This window comes from Podarcis bocagei, assembly GCF_964188305.1.
Source record: "Podarcis bocagei genome assembly, chromosome: 9".
NCBI lineage: Eukaryota > Metazoa > Chordata > Lepidosauria > Squamata > Lacertidae > Podarcis > Podarcis bocagei.
The window spans coordinates 66,160,170-66,178,414 of NC_138134.1; the positions used below are offsets into that span (position 1 = coordinate 66,160,170).

The following is an 18,245-nucleotide window of genomic DNA, read 5'->3' on the forward strand; positions in this document are numbered from 1 at the left end:
ATAAATAAATAAAATATTATTTCTACCCCGCCCTGGGCGGCTCCCAACAGAATATTAAAAGCACAATAAAACATCAAACATTAAAAATTTCCCTAAACAGGGCTGCCTTTAGATGTCTTCTAAAAGTCAGACACTTGTTTATTTCCTTGACTTCAGACAGGAGGGCGTTCCACAGGCTGGGCAGCACTACCGAGAAGGCCCTCTGCCTGGTTCCCTGTAACCTCACTTCTTGCAGTGAGGGAACCGCCAGAAGGCCCTCGGAGCAATCAAAATTATTCAACCCCCATTGAAAATCAGGTTTATTATCAAAATTTCCAGACTTTCAGCTGTTTGCAATGAGCAAATCGAAGAAGAGAAATTGAAATAGCTCAACACAATGGGTGCTTCAAGTGGTTTCCCCAAATTTAGCTGAAATTGCAACTTATATTGGCTTCAGAGCCTTAAATCCTTGAGAGCTGCCACCAGTGGACAATGGGTAGGGAACCTCAGACCCAGAAGCCAAATAGGGCCACTCAGTCTTCTCTGTTAACTCTCCCTAGGCTACACCCCTTTCTCTCTCTCTCTCTCTCTCTCTCTCTCTCTCTCTCTCTCTCTTTCTCTCTCATCTATTTTTATTTATACTTGTCCTGTGATATACAAAAGTTCATGCTATACAATGATATATAAAAAGTTTATTTTTTATAGCACAGTAGAAAAAAAGAAAGGCTTTAAAGTTCTAATCTAAAGACGAACAGAAGCAAAAAGAAGGCAGAAATGGGAAAAGGGAAAGAAAGAAATAGAAAGGAGAGAGACAAGAAAATTAAAATGATAAAAAGACTTTCGGTTCTCTGTCCTGCAGCTAAATATAGTATTCATTCATTAACATCCAACTATTCTATTTCCTATAAGCAAATATATTTCCAGTCTTCAAACCCAGATATGACAAGTTCATTTTCTCTTTCATGCAAAAAGTCCAAAATAAGTTTCCAATCCTTAACAAATGTCAATAATGATGTCTCTCTAATTAAACATGCTACTTTGCCATCTCAGCTAAGTCCAATAATTTTTTATCAGCTGTTCATGTTAGGTAGGACTGTATCTCTCCATCTTCCCTTCTCACGGCTGTAATCAGATATTGTAATAAACTTCCATGGTCCTTTTCCAGTCCACACACCCTTTCCCCAAATCACACTCCTTACCAGCCCTACTTCATGTCTTCCTTAAGTATTTTTGCTTCTCTGGAATGTGTCCTCTTAGTTGCATTGATGGAAGATAGACACCAACCCCCCTGTACAAGGGCTGGATCCAGCAAGGTCTTCTTATGTTCTTTTCCCAATTGTTTGACAATAGGGGAGACTTTCCCACCTAAATCAAGAGTGCTGGAATGAAGAAAACTAACCAGGAGCAGGATTTTGTATGAAACGACTGTGAGTTCAGTTCATTTCCGTTACTGAAAACACATTCCTAAGCTCAGAACATGCCCTGAGGTACCCTGTTATTTAATTCTAACTCTACGGCTTTTAGATACAGGTAAGTAGCTGTATTTGTCTGCCGTAGTCGAAACAAAATAAAAAAAATTCCTTCGAGTAGCACCTTAGAGACCAACTAAGTTTGTTATTGCTATGAGCTTTCGTGTGCATGCACACTTCTTCAGATATGGGTGATTGGCTGATAGGTGTGGTAAACCAGTTGACAACTGTTAACGACCGCAATTGGTCTTACAGGAAAATAGCAAGGGATGAGATGGCCAAAAATAGCTTTATCATGTATAATGAGATAAGAATCCTGTGTCTCTATTCAGACCAGGTCTCTCCATGGTTTTAAGTTTGGTAATAAGTTGTAATTCAGCAACTTCTCTTTCCATTCTATTTCTGAAATTCTTTTGTAATATGACAGCTATTTTGAGATCTTGTATAGAATGTCCTGGGAGATTGAAGTGTTCTCCTACTGGTTTCTCTGTCTTGCAGCCGTTAACAATCACCCATTCCCACCACCCTTCTGACTAACACCCCTCCCTACCTTCTCACTATATACAGTCATACCTCGGGTTACAGCCGCTTCAGGTTGTGTTTTTTCAGGTTACGGACCACCGAAACCCAGAAGTACCGAATCGGGTTACTTCCGGGTTTCAGCGGTCACGCATGTGCAGAGGCGCTAAATCGCACTTTGTGCATGCGCAGAAGCACCAAATCGCAACCCACACGTGCGCAGACATGGGTTGCGAATGCTGAGGGTTGCAAATGTGCATCCCACATGGATCACATTCGCAACCCAAGCGTCCACTGGATAAGGGTCTGGTGACTTCTGTTTCAGTGTATCTATGGCTTTTGTATGTGACTTTAGCTAGAAAATCTGCCAGGCAAAACACAAAGCAGATCCAATGTGCTCTAAGTCTGCCAACCGCTGCTCTGGATCCTGAGTTTATTCCATAAGGGGAGTGTGGGGGAGAGAGGCTGTCAATCTCAACTGCAGCTAGTTTATTGACTGACAACACTGAACTAAAATTCAAAGCCTATTGGCTTCCATTCCGATCCTGCTCAGATTACAGTTTTCATCTCTGCAAAAAATCAGAAGCATTGTCGTCAATTAAAGCAGAGCCCTGTGACAGCTTTCCCCAGAAGGATGGAATGCTCTGCTCCCTCTGCACTGAAAATATAAAGCAATGTCTGATCAGAAAACAAAAAGGTGGTGTAGCTATGCCAAGGAAGACTTCCGTCAACAGCTAAGTTACACACAAGTCTGTGTATTTTGTATAACACACATCTTGGAAATGCTTTTTTTGATTAATTGCTTGAGTGACTAAGTCAACACCGAGTCGATCTGTTCGGAAAGGCGACGTTGAGAGACGCCTGGCTCTCCGATACATCACAGAATGAGTAAACCGTGAGTCACTCCCAGATGTACGACTTGAGTGTTCTGGCTACATATCAGCAGTGTTCACTGATGATTCTACACTGTGAGCCTATATTAGAATAGAGAGCTGCCGAAGAAATTGACTTGTGTGCGTCCATTGAGTAGGACACTTTCCCCATGTGTGTGGGCAGCTGGCAAATGTCATTTTATCCCATGACTTAAGGGTGACTGGGTGATTCACAAACTGAGAGGCCAGACAAAGGGCCATTGCACTGAAAATACATTTCTTTCGTACTCAGAAACTTGTACTCCTTTGGGGACTCAGCATCACCCCTTTCCTTCTTGCATTATTCCTGCATTCCAACCCTACAATTCTTTGATTCTATTATTCTTTCCTGTTGTCTTTGTCCATGGAGTTTTCTTGGATACTGGAGTGGCTTGCCGGTTCCTGCTCCAGGTGGATCACGTTTGGTCAAAACTCTCCACTATGACCTGTCCATCTTCGGTGGCCCTGCATGGCATCATAGCTTCTCTGAGTTATTCAAGCCCCTTTGCCACAGCAAGGCAGTGATTCATGAAGGGATTCTTTGATTCTATTATTCTTTCCTTTTGAATTCTGGTGCTGGAGGAGACTCTTGAGAGTCCCATGGACTGCAAAAAGATCAAACCTCTCCATTCTTAAGGAAATCAGCCCTGGGTGCTCACTGGAAGGACAGATCGTGAAGCTGAGGCTCCAATACTTTGGCCACCTCATGAGAAGAGAAGACTCCCTGGAAAGAGGCCCTGATGTTGGAAAGATGGAGGGCACAAGGAGAAGGGGATGACAGAGGACGAGATGGTTGGACAGTGTTCTCGAAGCTACCAGTATGAGTTTGACCAAACTGCGGGAGGCAGTGGAAGACAGGAGCGCCTGGCGTGTTCTGGTCCATGGGGTCACGAAGAGTCAGACATGACTAAATGACTAAACAACAACAACAACATTATTCTTTCCAGGTAGCCTCACTCTCTGCTATGTCAGCCCGCTGCACTTCGTACCCTTGGTTTTGGCTACAACTACAGATCAAAGATCAAACCCTCAGCTACTGCAGCTGACCACAAGGAGCCTGCTATAGTGCCCCGGCTACACTCAGAGAAAACCGAGGCACAGGAGGCTAAGGAGTGCCTAGAGAGGAGATACTCGCTGCCCAGGAATAAGCTCTCTGAGATAAGGCAGGTGTGTATCTTTTTGTAGCTCACAACTTTTGAATCTTAGGTAAGCCAGAGCCCATTGGCAGGTAAGAGGGGATCCCTCACACATTTTCTTGTTGGGTATGGGAAAGAGGCACCAGTAGTCTAGAGCAAGGACCCGTAGACCTAACCCACTCACAGAAAGTTCTTACACTGTTATATGCCTGATAATTAGTTATAAAAAGGGATGGAGCCAATGTCCCACTTAGGAAATTGGAGGCAGTGGGTCCCTCAGCCCACCCCCATTCATCAGGAGTGTGTGTGTGTGCGCGCGCAATATACAAGTCTAAACACGTGAAACAGAGGCGTTCAAAAAACTTTTGTCCTAGCCCTGGCAATAACTCGGAAAAGGATTAGTTTCACGCATGCAGGTTATCTTACGTTGATTCATCCTAGAATGCTGCCTTTTATCATGCTGAGCACTTACTAAACAAGGCACCAAGCCGGGATGTGATAAGAAGTGCTGATGCAGCATTGCACATCATGACAATTAGAGTTATCCATTTATTATCCATTTATTAATTTGTCCTGTTTCTCCATAGCACAGGATCCTAAGATGTGTCTTCAGGCAATGCCTCTAGCCCAGGCTTCCCCAAACTGGTGTTCTCCAGATATTCATGGACCACAACTCTCCATTTACCTCTGACCATTGGGCATGCTGGCCGGGAGTGATAGGGAATGGAGCTGGAGGCTTCTCTAATCTTACTGAGACTGGAACAGGCCATCATCATAGCATAAGAGAGGCTTCAGCCATTTAAACTGTGAGCATGAAATAGCTCTGCCAAAGGAAAGTTAAGGTGTAGCATTGCTGACTTTTATAAAGCAAGACAGTTTATAGAAATACACTGGAAGATCTTCTCATGAAGCTCAACTTGTTTTATCAGTTGAACCTTCATAGTCAGAAGGAAGCACCACTGAGTTTACTCCCAGGAAGCCATGCAAAGAATTGCAGCAACACTGACTATACCACACACTGCTGGCTCTTTGGTGTGCGTGTTTCATAATGCGTCAACACAGATACCTTCATGTTCTCCTTAGAGGCATGGCTATGGGAGCTGTCACGGTTATCTCCCGCACTTTCAAATCCACAACTACCCCCAGTTCCCATTACCAGTGCCATTTTTGGCACCGATATGGCCTAAGATGATCTACTCATAAGGTAAAGGTAAAAGTACCCCTGCCCGTACGGGCCAGTCTTGCCAGACTCTAGGGTTGTGCGCTCATCTCACTCTATAGGCCGGGAGCCAGCGCTGTCCGCAGACACTTCCGGGTCACGTGGCCAGCGTGACAAGCTGCATCTGGCGAGCCAGCGCAGCACACGGAACGCCGTTTACCTTCCTGCTGGTAAGTGGTCCCTATTTATCTACTTGCACCCGGGGGTGCTTTCGAACTGCTAGGTTGGCAGGCGCTGGGACCGAACGACGGGAGCGCACCCCGCCACGGGGATTCGAACCGCCGATCATGCGATCGGCAAATCCTAGGCACTGAGGTTTTACCCACAGCGCCACCCGCGTCTACTCATAAGTCACTCAAATTATACAGTGCTCCTTGCTGGGTCCAATGTAGTGCAGTTGATAAAGTGGAGCAGCTGAATGTGGGAGGCCAACATTCGATTTCCTGCTTGGCTAGCAGACTCACCCGGTGTCACTCTAAGCTACCTCATTGGTTTTTCCTGAAGATTAAACGAGATAAGACCTGAACAGTCACTTTGCACAGTGAAAGGTGCTGGGATAAATGATTAATACTTGCATGAGCTCTGCCTTTCCCTTCGTCTGCAGGATCTACCGTTTCTCAGAGCACATCAGAGAAAAGACAGGCCCTGTCCTGGCCATAAATCGTGGGGTGCCTTTGTCAGTCTTGTCAAACCTTTCCCTGCCTCCTGGCTAGAATATATGTGCATTTTCTGACACTTCGTATCTCACAAGTGCTGCAAAAGTCAGTTCTGTGCTTGGGGGATCCGGTCAATACAGCCATAAATGTGACGATAAGGATGACATTTAGCAGCTTGCCAAGACAATAATAATCTTGTGCGTATAAAAGGTGTCTGCTGCTGGGTCCACAGAATGCCCCGCATTGGAACGTAACACCTGAGATTTGTGGGTGCATCTCTATATGCACATAAGAATAATGGTCTCCTCCCACCTCTGAAGACATGTATTCTATCTTACTTGTAATCCTGTACTCAAAACAAACACAAAAAGTCAGTTGATCATTATGGTGTCGGAAGCTTCAGCCAATAGAAGGAATGATGCACTCGCCACAATATATTGAGGTTCTACGAAAGAGAGTTATTCCAGAGCTGGAAAAGAGGTATCCTGACGGTACTGGGATATTGCAGCAGGACCCCACATTGAAAGTGGTGAAGAAATTCATGACAGAGCAGAAAATACAGGTACTTGATTGGCCAGGGAATTCCCTGGACGCAAATCCCATTGAGAATTTGTGGGCTATATGCAAAATTCGCCTCTGTGCTGTAGAATGCATGACTATGGAGAAGCTCATTCAGGCGCTGATTCAAGTGTGGTACAGGGATCCGAAAATCAACAGGGCCTGTTCAAAACTAGTAGACTCCATGCCAAACCGTGTTCAAATGCTGCTTAAAAATAGCGGAGGTCATATCCGTTACTAGTGTACGTATATGTGAGTTTTGTACATGCGTATGTGAGTTTTGTACAATAAACTACATTGTTTCAAATAATTTGCACAATCCCCACCTGCACTAAATCATCATCATACCACTTTAAACAGTTCTGGCTTCCTGCAAAGAATCATGGGGACTGTATTATTATTATTATTATTATTATTATTATTATTATTATTATTATTATTATTATTTGAATTTCTGTACTGCCCTTCATCTGAATATCACAGCGTAGTTTACAATATAAAAATACATTTTGCAGTAACAAATGAAACCAATAACCCCTCTACACACTGTTTAAAACGCCTTAGATCAGGCTTCCTCAAACTTGGCCCTCCAGATGTTTTTTTGGCCTACAACTCCCATGATCCCTAGCTAGCAGGACCAGTGGTCAGGGATGATGGGAACTGTAGTCTCAAAACATATGGAGGGCCAAGGTTGAGAAAGCCTGCCTTAGATGGTTTAATTAGCCAAATGCCTGGAAGAAGAGGAATGTTTTTGCATGGCAACTAAAAATATGTAATGGAGGAGCCAGGCAGGGGGTGCCAAGGGGCCCCAACAAATTTGCAAGGAGGGGGTCGGGGCCCCTCAAAATTCAGTGGCAGCCACACACACACACACACACACACACACACACACACACTGTGAGGCATGCTGATGTCACTCACGCAAGCCACACAGGGTGCACACAACACATCAGCACACTTGTGGCATGCACAAGTGACGTTAATCGCGACGGCAAGCCAGCACACTTGGCACCAGGCAAGTATCCCTTCGGAGAGCATTACACAAATGGGGAGCCACTGCAGAAAAGGCCTGTTCCCAGATTCTGATTCGATCCCAATGTCCCGCTTTTCCTTAGGACGTGCCTATTTTCATTGGAGAAATGTTGGAGGGTATGGAGACCCCTGAGCTAAGAAGATTAGTAACTATGCCACCTCTAGAAGACATCTGAAGGCAGCTCTGTATAGGGAAGTTTTTAAATGTTTAATTTTTTATTATGTTTTGATATTTGTTGGAAGCCGCCTAGAGTGGCTGGAGCAGATGGGTGGGGTATAAATATTCTTATTATTCTTATTATGGAATAGGAGAAATTATTGGAGGGTATGTAATAAAACCCACCACCACCAAGCTGACCAATGTTGTGACTTTGAAACCATCATGAAGCAGCTTTGCTAACGCAGAAGGATGCTTTGGGTCAGATCTGGGCAATGAGGAGAGGTAAGCTGGCTAAGATTTCAGTAGCATATTTCGAGGACAACAGTGCAGTTCAAAGTTCTTATTGGCAGGTGGGTGAATTAGAATTCTGCTATTATGGGCTGTCTTTCTCTCCCCCGCCCCACAGAGAAAACGAGAAACAGCTTTAATAAAAGCCAAAAATAATGAGCAGGCATGAGAACACCAGCTTTCTCAGATGAAACAGTTTAGTTGCCTCAACTACCTTTTTTATCTCAGGATTTTATTCAGTGCTGGATTGGATCAAAATAAGATAAAGGCTCTTCTTTCTTCTGTGCATGTGAATTGGGGTGCCAAGCAGAGCGTGCAGGGCACATCATTAAAGAACTAAAGGCTTTAAAAGCCTATTGTGCAGAGAGGAGAAAAGGCAAGGCTTGTAGAGAAAGAAACACTTAAAACAATAACGTCCTACCTTGCCGCTTCTGGCCCCAGAGCTTTTGAAAGGCTGAACAGCACATTTAAAGCAGTATACCATGCCACTTTAAAGAGTCATGGCTTCCCCCAAGGGACCTTGGGAACTGTAGTTCATTGAGGAAGCTGAGAGCTGTGAGGAGACCCCTATTCCACTCACATAACTACAATTCTCAGAGTGGCCAAACTACAAATCTCTCTTACTGGGGAGCCCTGGAAATTGTTGCTCTGCTAAGGGGCACTGGGGTCTCCTCACAACTCTCAGGACCAATAAATAAAATTATTATTATTAATAATAATAATAATAATAATAATAATAATAATAATAATAATAATAATAATAAAAAATTATTTCTACCCTGCCCATCTGGCTAGGTTTCCCCAGCCACTCTGGGCAGCTTCCAACAGAAGCTTAAAAATACATTAAAACATCAGTCGTTAAAAACTTCCCTAAACAGGGCTGCCCTCAGATGTCTTCTGAATGTCATATAGTTGTTTATTTCTTTGACATCTGATGGTACGACACTCTAGTACCACTCTATTCTGCCTTGGTCAGACCACACCTGGAAAGACTGTGTCCAGTTTTGGGCACCACAATTTAAGAAGGATGTTGACAAGCTGGAATGTGTGCAGAGGAGGGCAGCCAAGGTGATGAAGGGTCTGGAAATCAAGCCTTAGTCTGAGGAACGGCTGAAGGAGCTGTGTATGTTTAGCCTGGAAAAGAGGAGACTGAGAGGAGATATGATAGCCACCTTCAAATATCTCATGGGCTGTCACATGAAAGAAGGAACAAGCTTGTTTTCTCCTGCTCTGGAGGGCTGGACTTGAAAGGAGAGGAGATTCCAACAATACATATGGAAAAACTTTCTGACAGTGAGAGCTGTCTGACAGTGGAACGGTCTCCCTCAGGAGGTTGTAGACTCTCCTTCCTTGGAGGTTTTCAAGCAGAGGTTGGATGGCCATCTGTCGTGTTTTAGCTGAGATTAGCTGAGATTCCTGCATTGGTTGAGATAATCCTCAGGGTCCCTTCCAACTCTGCAATTCTACAATTCTGTGGCACCACTTTAAATGTATGGTACAGATGGGGGCCTGAATAGTGCCTACCTACTAAAGAGTTTGGGACGTGGGTGGCACTGTGGGTTAAGCCACAGAGCCTAGGACTTGCCAATCAGAAGGTCAGCGGTTCGAATCCCCACGACGGGGTGAGCTCCCGTTGCTCAGTCCCAGCTCCTGCCCACCTAGCAGTTTGAAAGCAAGTGAAAGTGCAAGTAAATAAATAGGTACCACTCCGACGGGAAGGTAAACGGCATTTCCGTGCACTGCTTTGCTTTGCCAGAAGAGGCTTAGTCATGCTGGCCACATGACCCGGAAGCTGTACGCCAGCTCCCTCAGCCAATAAAGCGAGATGAGCACCGCAACCCCAGAGTCGGGCACAACTGGACCTAATGGTCAGGGGTCCCTTTACTTTACTTACTAAAGAGTTCTTACCAGATTAGGGTGTTTACCTGGGCTACATCTTTCACGGATTACCTTTGACCAACCTTCTGCAAGGGCTACAATTCCCTTCAACCCCAAACAGCACAGTCTTTCTTGTGAAACACAATGATCTTAATTGTATGGGTTAACCAATGGCAGACTATGCGGAGAGGCTCCTGCTGTTTAGCATGGGGGAACTAGGCTTTAGAAACATCTGGTTTTCTAGAGCCTTTGGGTTCAAGTGGTATTTGCCATTTGTCAGGGATCTGATGTGCTTAGATTTGGATCCTGTGCCTGAAGTCCATGCTGCCAGCTTTCCACATTTGACTACCCACACTACAGCTTGAGGAGGCTTCACAAGTCCAACACTACGGCAGTAATATATATGGGATAGCTCAGTCAATAGAGCTTGAGTCTCTTCATCTCAGGGTTGTGGGTTTGAGCCCCACATTGGGTGAAATATTCTTGCATTGCAGGCATTTGGACTATAGATGACCCTGGTAGTCCCTTCCAACACTACAATTCTGTTATTGTTCCAGCAACCACAACAGAATCCTCTGCTGCTTTTGGTATCTTCCTTCTGTTTAGTTTGCTTATGAAAACCTTGACAAACTTTCTGAGCCACTATGGGTAATGGGCTGCATTATTAATTTATTATTAATTATTTATTATTATTATTATTATTATTATTATTATTATTATTATTATTATTATTATTATTATTATTTACCACTCTTCATCCAAAGATCACAGGACAGTTCTCAACGTAGAAATACAAAAAGAAATCACAGAATACATAACAATAAAAAACCGAAGGCAAAACAAACCAATAACCCATCTCCCATGAGAATGTCCATTTTGCTTCATCTCTGTTTCTGATTTTTCCAATCTTAAACTTGGTTCTCCAAATTACCACATCACTTTTAAGTCTTTGTGGAAATTCATCAGTATTTTTGCGTGATTATTTCCTAATATAAGCGTTTTTTGTATGCAATATTCCCTAATATGGACACTTTTCAAAGCAATCTCCCCTGATATAATGTCCTTTTGAATGTTATTTTCATTAATATATGCAACTATAGGCATCTGTATGCACACTTTACCCTAGTATATGAAGTTTTATATACATTATTTGGCTGCACTGCAAAATCTGGTGAAACGTGGATTTCTAAGGATGGCTGTCTTTAGGTTCTCACGTTGTTGTGGAAAGAGCAAAGTATGTAAGTTTGCTTTTACATGAAAACTTAGTTGAATTTCTCCCCCTTCCCTAATAGGTAAGCACACTCAATGGTAACAGGACATCATTTATCAAGCAGCCATCTCAGGCAGGAGGAGGAGGAGGAAGAAATAATCATGATTTTCTGAACATATAAAGCTGCCTATTACCGAGGCAAACCTTTGGTCTTTCTAGTTTGGTAAGATCCATTGTGACGGGCAATGACTGTTTTCCAGCTTTGCTACCTTATATATTTTCTAACTAAAGACGCCAAAGGTCAAACCTGCACATGCTCTCCTACTCAGCTAGGTTCCAGATCAACTCACTTTATAGCTGGAAATTTAAGCATCCGCTATTGGTTTTGCAACATTTTGAGCTGGTATTTCTATTTAAAGCATGGATAGGGGAACCTATGATCCACATAATGTTGATGAACTCCAACTCCTGTCAGCATGGCAAATGGTCAGGATACAGTGGTACCTCGGGCTACATATGCTTCAGGTTACATATGCTTCAGGTTACAGACTTCTTTAACCAGGAAATAGTACCTCAGGTTAAGAACTTTGCTTCAGAATGAGCACAGAAATTGTGCTCCGGCGGCATGGCAGCAGCAGGAGGCCCCATTAGCTAAAGTGGTGTTTCAGGTTAAGAACAGTTTCAGTTTAAGAATGGACCTCCAGAATGAATTAAGTACTTAACCTGAGGTACCAAGGTATTGGGAGTTGGAGTCTAGCAATATCTGGAAAGCCACAAGTTCCCTATCCCTCGCCTAATTGCAGTAAGAGATATGCATTATTCCCAAAGCAAAACGACTTCTATTCATATATACTATGAAAAGAACTTTTTATACAAGCTAAAGCCCAGAGTTTTATTTCTTGCTTAACTGGTAAATCTGTAAAAATGGTGGGAAAACAGAGTTAATTTTCTGTATTTGTCTGTAAAAAAATCACTTTAAATGAGACTTAACCACTAACTGTACAACCCTGTTCAGCAAGGCGGATTGGTTCGGCAACAGTTTTTTTTCCCAGGTGCAGTTTTGCTTGCTGCTTACCTGTGCTGCGTGACAAAAGATCACATGAAGTTCTTTGACCACTTGGAATCTGATCTGTAAGTGCCAAGCGCAGCTGTTGCCATTCAAAAACCTACAAACTAGCATCTGACCAGCTTACACCTTTCAGTGCTTAAAAGGTTGCCATGCACCGTTACTTAGGAGTTTTACAGAGTCTAGAAAACCGGCCTCAACTAAAGACCTCGCCACCCTGGAGTTCTTAACAGTCCTCTTTTAAAAGCACAGCTTAAAAAAATACTGTACTCCCAAATCCAAAAGCATTCTGGTTTCCAGCAAGATCAAAGCCTGGCGTATACAAAATGATTACAAGTTTTAAAAGAAAGAGGGGGAAAGGGGGGGGAACCAGGCAGAGTGCTCAACTTGTCAGGAGACAAGACAGGCAGGGATGTTGTTTTCCATGGATACCCTGCTCACAAAGACAGAGGGAAATGGGGTGCTAATGAGACTAGTGGAGGGCTTTGCATTGGAGGGCAGAGGAAGAGAGAAGAGGGGGCTTTTAAAGTGGTCTCCCAGTGCAATATACAGATGGCAAGGCTGCTCTTTTGAGAAATAGGAAAGCATAGAAGCCAGCAATGCTTCAATACTGCTTCCTTACAACCACACACACACACACATAACCCCTAGCAAGAACTCTGTCACAACTCAGGAAGGGGCACCTCGGATCAAAACTGCCACCTCCCGTCAGTGATTGACAGGCGCATCACCTCTCTAAGCCCATCTGTCTTTCTTCCTTGGGGGAAAAAGTGTGCTGCTGCCCACGGAAACAGCCACCCTATGAAAACCGTCTCTGCCGCAATCACCATTTACATCTGCCTCTAGCAACGTTACCTTTCGTCCTATTGTTTCCCATGCCTCCCCATTCGGTTGGCACTTGGGGGGTGGAATAGCAAGTGCACCGGTCGCAAATGAATCCCATTTACTGCGGATGGCCGACAGGTATTGCACTGCAATTTAACATGACTCCAGGCAGCAGCAGCAACAGTGGCGGGGGGGGGGGGACCTTTGCCACGCAGCAAGGTAGACTCCGTGCAATATCTGCGACCGTGTAATAAAAAGCAGCATGCTCTGTTTTTTAAGGCTAGGCTAGGCTATCTCATTCTCTCCCCCCTCCCCGTTTGCATTCCTACCCACAGGTAAATAAGCGAGAGAGCAAAACTCACACTCTGCAGCTTTCCCGTCCGTGCTAAACGACGAAGCTTTCCAAAGGGGGACAGATCCCAGGAGTGACACTATCAGGCACCGCATCTAAATGGAGCTGAAGCATTTAGGGTTCCTTGTTTGGCATTTAGCAGTGACAACAACAACAACAGCGGCGGCGGCGGCGGCAGCACAGGGGAGCACCGCCACCAAACTAATGCAATGTACTTTGCAAATTGGCCGGCGATAAAGGGAGCGCGAGCAGCGTGTTCCTGCGTTCTCCGGCAACGGTGCGCGAAGCCTTAATCTCGTTACATGATAAATCGCCTCGGCCATATGTGTCCATGTGGCACCCGTTCAACTTGCTGCCGGAGACCTTCGCCGATGCCGGGGTGTGGGGGGAAGAGGCAGCTCTGCCCCCCCTCCCCACAAGGAAAGCAAAGGGGAAGATGGGAGCGTGCACGTGGGAATTCAGCACACACGGAACAAAAGAGGACTCGGCGGAGAACAGAACAACAATACGACACTGGAAGAACTCTGCCTGGCTGAGCTCTCCGCACAGCAACCAGCAACCCCCCCTCCCTCCCTCTCTGCAATTCTTCCCCTCCTCCTCCTTCCTTGTTTTCCCTCCCCTGTTGCAAACCTTCGCAAAGTGACAGCCGGGAGCATGAATTGACTTTCCAGAGGTCTAATATACTATTTAAAAAAAAAACTTTGACTGCACCATGTAGTCCGAGGGCTATGGTGAGATTTCTCAGGTTTCATGGGCATGGAGTTGAGGGGAGTGTCACATTTATTTTTGCAAAAGCTGCACCAGGAGGATGCAACACCAAACTGACCGCCTCCCAGTGACTGAACAGGAAGGAAAGGGGGCTGGCGTCGGACCTCCCCAAAACTTACCCTTCACTTTCCAGGGCATAGGCATGGCAATGGAACTCCTTTGCCTAATCTTGCAAGCAGGTAGCGCTCACCACCTCCGCCTACCGATGCCAACAGGAAAACAATCGCCCCATCCCCAGTCTCTCTGCCCTGCTGGACTCGCATTAAGATAGAAGGCAGGAAGGCAAGAAGATAATTAAGTACACTGTTGTAAGCACACCTTGGTCCATGGTTTCTGTGGTAGCTGCAGCTTAGCCTGACTTTCAGCTGCAGAATAACTGCAGGTAGGGAGGAAATTGGGACAAACAAGCAAGGAAAGCTCTGCATTAGGTCATGGGGCAAATTTAATCATGGTGCCCCACCCTACAGAATATCATTGGGGAAGTGACCCCAAAACAGGCATTTCCCACTATTGCCCTTTCCTCTACCAATCTGCGCCCCATCCCGAGGGACGAGGGTAGGGTGAGCAAGGATTACTCACCTCCGTCACTGGTGCTGTGCAATGCCAGGTCTATAGGCAATAAAACCGCCACCCTGCGAGATTTCTTTATCTCGCAGGGGGTCGACCTGGCTTGTGTGACGGAGACCTGGGTGCGCGAAGGGGCAACAGTTACCTTACGAGAGATGGCGCCCCCGGGTTTCTCTGTCCTCCACCAGTCGCGGACTGTGGGCCGGGGGGGAGGGGTGGCATTATTAATCCGGGAAGATTGTCCTTTCAGGGCTCTACCATCGCCATCGATCCCCGGCATCGAATGTGTTGGCCTAGTGTGGGGCTCCGAGGAGAGCTTGGCTGTCTGGCTGGTGTACCGGCCACCTAGCGCACCAGCAGCCACCCTGTCAGGCCTATTGGAGGCGGTGGCCGGCTGGGCCTTGGAGTTCCCTAACCTATTGGTATTGGGGGACTTCAACATCCATGCTGATGCCACTCCCTCCTCACAGGCTCTGGACCTGGTGTCTTCCATGGCGACACTAGGGCTCTCCCAGTTTGTTTCGGGCCCCACACATCAAGCAGGCCACACGCTGGATTTGATCTTTGGCGTCGGTATAGATGTGATCATGTCTCCTTCGACGAAGGTGCCATGGTCTGATCACTATGCTCTGAAAGCCAGGATTGATTTTCCACCCCCACCCTGCTTAGGTGGCGAGCCAATTTGGGCTCGCCCGCAGAGGCTGATGGACCCTGAGAGATTCCGCCAAGCCTTGCGGGACCTTGCTCCCCCTGGCGACTCATTGACTGAGCTTGTTGAGGGCTGGAATGCCCAGCTCCTGGCAGCCATCGATGAGATCGCACCTAAGCGCCCTCTGCGACCCCGCAGAAACCGGGCTCCCTGGTTTACCGAGGAGCTCAGGAAAATGAAGCGGGACCTCAGACGGCTAGAGCGAGTATGGCGGGGTGCCCGTGACGGAGCCTCAAGAACATCTTATAGGGCTTTTATGAAAACCTACGAGATGGCGGTGAAGGCTGCTAAGAAGTCATACTTCTCGGCCTCCATTGCATCCGCTAGCTCTCGCCCAGCGCAATTATTTAGTATAATCAGGTCTTTAACATCCCTTGAGGGACAGCCAAATTTAAATAACAAATTGACACACGGCTGTGAGGCATTTGCGAGCTTTTTTGCGGAGAAGGTCTTGTCGCTCCGCCATGACCTCCCTGCCAATTTGGATACAATAAAGGAACTGGAGGCCCCTCGACTGTCCTCGGGTCCAGTATTGGACCACTTCGACCAGATATCCCCAGCCGATGTGGACAGATTCCTCCAAGCTGGAAAGCCCACCACCTGTCCTCTTGACCCGTGCCCGTCTTGGCTGATTAGAGCGTGTCCAGACGAGGTACGGGCCCTCCTGGGGGATATCATCAATTTGTCCCTTGGCACGGGGACATTCCCAGGGGAACTGAAGGAGGCAGTGGTGCGCCCGCTCTTAAAGAAAACATCGTTAGATCCTTTAGATCTATCCAATTACCGCCCGGTTTCGAATCTTCCGTTCCTGGGTAAGGTGATTGAGAGAGCGGTTGCTGAACAGCTTGGTAGGTTCCTGGATGAAACATCTGCTTTGGATCCATTCCAGTCCGGCTTCCGTGCTGGCCATGGGACCGAGACGGCTCTGGTCGCCCTAACAGATGACCTTCGTAGACAGCTGGATCGAGGTGGGTCGGGGCTGCTGATTCTTCTAGATCTATCAGCAGCTTTCGACATGGTCGATCACGAACTTCTGGACCACCGCCTTGCCGACGTGGGGATCCAGGGCACAGTCCTTCAATGGCTGCGCTCGTTTCTCTCTGGTCGGGGACAGAGGGTGGCGCTTGGGGGGGAATTGTCATCGCGCCACTCCTTGGTGTGTGGAGTACCCCAGGGTGCAATACTCTCCCCGATGCTTTTCAACATCTTTATGCGCCCCCTCGCCCAGCTTGTTCGGAGTTTTGGGCTGGGTTGTCATCAGTATGCCGATGACACCCAACTCTATCTGTTGATGGATGGCCATCCTGACTCGGCCCCAGACACACTGACCAGATGTTTGGAAGCTGTGGCTGGATGGTTACGTGGGAGCCGGTTGAAGCTAAATCCTTCGAAGACAGAGGTCCTGTGGCTGGGACGGGGCGATATGGGATTGGGGGGGCAACTCCCATCTCTTGCGGGGGTGCAATTAGTGCCAGCACCGTCCGTTAAGAGTTTGGGTGTAATCTTCGACACCTCCCTCTCCATGGAGGCGCAGATTGCAGCTATAACAAAGGCGGCATTTTTCCATCTCCGCCAAGCTAAGCAGTTGGCTCCTTACCTCTCTCGCCCTGACCTAGCCACTGTGATCCACGCGACGGTCACCTCCAGACTGGATTATTGTAACTCGCTCTACATGGGGCTGCCCTTGAGACTGACCCAGAAACTCCAGCGGGTGCAGAATGCTGCAGCGAGACTCCTTACGGGGTCTTCGCTGCGAGATCACATTCACCCGGTGCTATACCAGCTGCACTGGCTCCCGGTGGAGTACAGGATCAGGTTTAAGGTGCTGGTTTTAACCTTTAAAGCCCTATATGGCCTAGGACCCTCGTACCTACGGGACCGCCTCTCCTGGTATGCCCCCCAGAGAAACCTACGGTCTTCAAATAAAAACACCCTAAAGATCCCAGGCCTCAGAGAGGTTAGGCTGGCCTCAACTAGAGCCAGGGCTTTTTCGGCTGTGGCTCCGATCTGGTGGAACACTCTGTCACAAGAGACCAGGGCCCTGCGGGACTTGACATCCTTCCGCAGGGCCTGCAAGACAGAGCTGTTCCACCAGGCCTTTGGCCAGGGCACAGCCTGACTCCCTCCCTCGGCAATCTTCGCAGAGCTCTGGCCCAATGGTTGCTAGTGGCTTGAATTAATTAATTTTTACAATGAATGATTTTAGAATGTTGTTTATGTTGTACTTTTGTACTGTTTTATTGTTGTTAGCCGCCCTGAGCCTGGCTTCGGCTGGGGAGGGCGGGATACAAATAAAATTTATTATTATTATTATTACCGTATTGTTTCCCCTGACCCATAGGATCACCCCGTTTTTATTTATTTGAATACCTTGCATTCCTGTTTTCGTTTTTTTTAAAAAAGCAACATAAGCTTTTATACGACATACTGTTTTGTTGGTTTTATGCTGTCTTTCTATTGCTTTTTGCATGCACGCTGCACACACGTAGAGATTTAAAGAAAGGTATTAGATTTTGTAGGGTGGGGCTGTGGGTTAAACCACAGAGCTTAGGACTTGCCGATCAGAAGGTCGGCGGTTTGAATCCCGGCGATGGGGTGAGCTCCCGTTGCTGAGTCCCTGCTCCTGCCAACCTAGCAGTTCGAAAGCACGTCAAAGCACAAGTAGATAAATAGGTACCACTCTGGTGGGAAGGTAAATGGAGTGTCCGTGCGCTGCTCTGGTGCGCCAGAAGTGGCTTGGTCATGCTGGCCACATGACCCGGAAGCTGTACGCCGGCTCCCTTGGCCAATAAAGCGAGATGAGCGCGCAACCCCAGAGTCAGCCACGACTGGACCTAATGGTCAGGGATCCCTTTACCTTTACTTTATTAGATTTTGTAAATGCTTTTACATCAATGAAGAAATAAATGCACACAAATGGCGCAAGGGTTAATTTTGCTCTCT

The 18,245-nt window shown here is 46.6% G+C and overlaps 1 protein-coding gene across 3 annotated transcripts in view; it reads right to left on the bottom strand.

Annotated features, from left to right (window-relative positions):
• The window catches only part of ARHGAP24 (Rho GTPase activating protein 24), a 461,665-nt gene that overhangs the window by 354,211 nt on the left and 89,209 nt on the right, over nucleotides 1-18,245 (bottom strand). The window contains exon 1 of one of the 3 annotated variants that reach the window (XM_081207050.1): nucleotides 13,269-13,743. The exons of the other annotated variants lie outside the window; for them this stretch is intronic. The gene's annotated coding sequence lies outside the window, so the exon portion shown is untranslated. Of the gene's footprint in view, nucleotides 1-13,268; nucleotides 13,744-18,245 lie in introns of those variants that run through there. 3 annotated transcript variants of the gene reach the window in all.